Source organism: Lygodium microphyllum, unplaced genomic scaffold (genome assembly GCF_053477565.2).
Source record: "Lygodium microphyllum isolate KBCC unplaced genomic scaffold, Lygodium_microphyllum_v1.1.10 scaffold_391, whole genome shotgun sequence".
NCBI lineage: Eukaryota > Viridiplantae > Streptophyta > Polypodiopsida > Schizaeales > Lygodiaceae > Lygodium > Lygodium microphyllum.
Window position 1 is genome coordinate 36,828 of NW_028229857.1, and position 4,231 is coordinate 41,058.

Here is a 4,231-nt window from a genome sequence, read left to right on the forward strand (position 1 = left end):
ATGGCTTGTATTTAGCGAGTGTTGCACTAGTTGGCTATCTCAGATTTTGATTTCAAGACTGAACAACTAATTTGTGGAGGCAAAAGTTATTTTGGTTCCCTTCTTTGCTGATCTTGAAGCCCAGATAGCAAATATGTCTTGGTTGGAGGTGAAGATGACCTTGTTCGAGTATGGAGTATAGAGGATCGTGCTGTTGTTGCTTGGGGTGTAATGATTGATGGATATGTGACATGTGGTGATTAAAAGATGGTTAATCAATGCCTTCAGCTTATGCAACAAGAGGGCCTGGCACTTGATCATCTTATATTTACATGTATACTTCTTGTATCCATGTATGGGAAGTGTGGAAGCATTGCAGAAGCAGAAAAGGTTTTGATAAGCTATTTGAACATAAAACTGTTGCATTGAATGCGATGCTTTGAGTGTATTTGGCGCCGTGGTCAAAATGGGGTATATGAGGCTGACATTATGACTCATGATGAATAGCTGAAAGACATGATTTAAAAAAAAGAACCGTTTCTCTGGGGAGAAAAGCCAATTTGGGGGAAAAAGAGAAGCTTTTGTTTTTGAAAAGTGTTTTGGAGGGAGAGAAGGAGGATAATACAGCGCAGAATTCTGAGGAGAAAAAGGAGTCGACGTGCAGGGAATCACGGAAGGGAAGAAGCTAATTAGCTGAGTCAAGAGCTAATTAGGGGGGGAGGATGAAAACGGCGTGAATGGCCGATATATTGAGGGGGGTCTACAATGTACAGGCTTAAGCTGCTGAGGGAAGAAGATCGCCTTACAACGAAAAAGATACTGATCAGTTTGTGCTATTGATTTTTTTTGGAGGCCATTGTCGGCTCGATTCCACCTTCTCTCATGAGTCCTAAGGAAGGACCCAGCATATTTGAGGAGCTTGAAGTTGACGTGCACAGATAACTGTATTTCTGGAGAAATGGAGTTGGTCACCGTATTTCTGGGGTGACATGAAGATTTTGGCCCGGTGTTCTTCATTATTGACAGCGACAGGCTGCGAAGCTTTTTGGTGGGCAATCATGAAAGGAGGAAGGGGAGTCTTAAGGCGTCTCGACACGCTGAAGCCCAGAATGGTCTCGCAAAGGAATGCTCCCAAGCTTCAGATCTCAGCCGCATGGGATTGCAATAGCCCTCTATGATGCCGAGGATGCCTGTAATTTTGCTGCTTTAGAGGCCACCTTGCAGATGCCGAAGGTTGACATGCTCTAGAAGCCCATGTCGATTGATGAAGGTTTGCATCAAGGGAGTATTAAGGCGAATGGAGGTGAAGAAGCTAAGGAGGGGAATCTCTGCTTATAGGCTAAATATTGGACAGTTTCAAAAACAGCAAAGGCTCGGCAATCTGGGAAAGAGGGTGGGAGCACAAGTATCAGTTGCTTTGAGCAGATTACAAAACCCATAAAATATACGACTATGGATATATTAAAGACATGGACTAATGTTGGTCTGATATATACTCGGGAGGATCTGTTTACTTCACAGACTTACCCCAAGGACGAGATATCACATGCTGATGGTGAAAAGCAATGGATGTCTCATCTGATTTAATAGAGCTTGGAAGGTCGCCTGTTGCTGTTTTCTGTGTTGGTGTTAAGTCAATTCTTGACATTCCCAGAATGTTAGAGTACCTTGAGACTGAAGGTGTTACTATATACAAGACCAATGAATTTCCTGCTTTCTTTACTCGCCACAGTGGCTGCAAGGTACCTTGTCGTGTTGATTCTCCAGAGGAATGTGCAGATATCATATCATGTCTTCGATTTCCGAGGCTTATGCAAACTTGTTTAGGGGAAAGAACCCCAACATGACCCTTCCCATAGGGTCTCATACAAGGTGCGAACTCTAATTTGGATTTACAGAGTGGACTACTCATTGGGGTGCCAATCCTGGAAGAACATGAAGCAGCTGCCAAGCCGATTGAGTCAGCAATCAGTAGATCTTTGCAAGAAGCATTGAAGCAAAAGATTAGTGGAAGCACAATCACCCCCTTTTTACTGAAAAGAGTCAATGAAATTACTGGTGGAGCCTCGCTTGCTGCAAACATAGAGCTGGTTAAGTCTTCTGCAAAGGAAAGTCTAATGACAATGTGACCATCATATTGAATGATATCTCATCTTGGTTGGATGACAGAATAAGGTCCCAGTCCGTTCATGACTGAAGATTTCCATCTTCATATGTACTAAATTATTGTTACCCGAGGGGAGACTTACCGAGTATCGATGTTTCGTATTAAGGAGTGATTTTGCTGGTTTTTCTCCTATGCCAAGAACAGATTTGTGACTTCAAATTCCTTATAATATTGGACATTATTATGATCTGTACTAAAACTGTTTTCTAAACCTTTTGTATATACCTCTGAGGATCTTCTGTGTTCGTCTTTTATTGCTGTTATAACTATTCTGAAGAAATATAAATATGATCCTTTGTGGAGGCCGCTACAATTGACGATCTATCCTTCTATTCTGAAATTATTCAAAGTCCTCAGTGGTCGCGACTTGGCTTTCGAAAACCCTTCGACATCTTTGGTGAACCCGACGTGAAAGCGTCGCAGAAATTTCAGGATGGGAGACACTTCAGCCTCTATTTCAGCTTCCTCTACAATTCCAGCTGCCTCTACTTCAGCTCCATCTATGACTGCTGCGTCAAGTACTTCAACGGAGGATCTAAAACAGATTTTACAGAATATGTCCATGTATATGCAGCTCCAAAATCAGCAAACACAAATGTATATGCAGCAGCAACAACAATTGCATCAACAACAGTTCTCTCAGCAAAGGCAACTCTATTTGGAGCAGGAGAATGCAAACAGCGCGACTAAGGCTATTGAAGCAGTTGAGAGTGAGAAGAAGCTATTTGACGGGCGTAATGTTTCAGCATATTTGAAGACATATGAGGGGTTTTTTGGAGTTCCTGCTAGACTTATGAGTAAGTACTTCCTTCGTCTTGTCACACCTGCTTTGAGAACAAAGGTGACTGATCTTTTTATTCAAAATACACATTGGCAAGATTTTAAGAAGGCTCTAAACGAAGAATACTTCCTTGAGGACTTTGGTATGGCTACTCGGCGGTCATTCCGCGAGTGGGTCTACATGCCAAACAAAGGTCTTGCTGCTTCGGAGTTGATTCGAGAATTCGAAGAGATGTATAGTCAGCTTGATGCTATTGAACAAAGAGCATTGGATGTTGAAAAAGTTGAGCTTTTCTTGCAAGCTGCAGATCCTGCTCTTCAAGAAGAATTGGGTGAGCTTCTTGAAGATCGCACGAAGCCTATGGGTCTTAAAACTGATTGGCAGGATGCTCAGGATGCAGTCTCGACTTTGACCAAGAGGAGGATATGGAAGAGTCGCCTACAGAATGGTTCCATGACACCTACATCATCATCTGCTCCTATGCCTACTTCTATTCCTGTTATTTCTTCTCCTCCTCAGCCAGTTTCTTGGCCTATGCCAGTGCCTACTGTTTCTACTCCACCTATTCCTCCTGTTCCACGATCGATGCCTACACCTTCTGCTCCAAAACCATCCGCTCCATCGGTGCCTACCTCTCTTGATGACATAATCAAAGGCACCACATATTTGACACTTGAGTCAATCAAAGCGGAGTTGGTGGGTAAGTTGAAGGAGCAGTTTGCTTCAACTGTGCCTACTACTTCTTCTAGTGCTCCTACTGCACCTAGGAGTGCTCCTAGTGCTCCTAGGAGAGATCGGAGATGTATTTGGTGTGATAGTACGGAGCATCAGCATTGCAGGGATTGTGACTCTTTCCAGGATGCAAGGAGGCAGAATTTGGTATATTGGGGGCAAGATGGTAAGATTTGGTTGACTGAGACAGGAGCTCCACTTGCTACCAACTTTGGTAAAGGTGGAATGAAAAAGTTAGTAGAGAATATGGCTGCACGTACTTCTTATGTGACGGCTAGAGGTGATGCTTCTGCATATGGAGTACAGATTGAGAAGGGATCAGAGACTCAGTCCGCACTATGGACTTATGCTATGGAGACTGCAAACAAGGGGAAAATTCAGCAAATTGTTTTGACTAGTGCAGGCTCTAGCATCAGATCAGAGACAGGTTGGGACTCGCCTGTTGACAGGTATTCTATTTATGCTTATTTGGCTAAATCTCATGGTGCAGATGTATTTGTTGAGGAGAAGCGTAAGAGGGATGAAGAAAATCCAAGTGCAGCTAAGAAGACTAGAGGGGGTGAGTTTGTTAC

The 4,231-nt window shown here is 43.2% G+C and overlaps 1 pseudogene; it reads left to right on the top strand.

The window, feature by feature from the left end:
• The first annotated feature begins 1,544 nt into the window (after positions 1-1,544).
• On the top strand, positions 1,545-2,108 carry LOC148008097 (pseudouridine-5'-phosphate glycosidase pseudogene; annotated as a pseudogene).
• Positions 2,109-4,231: the final 2,123 nt, after the last annotated feature.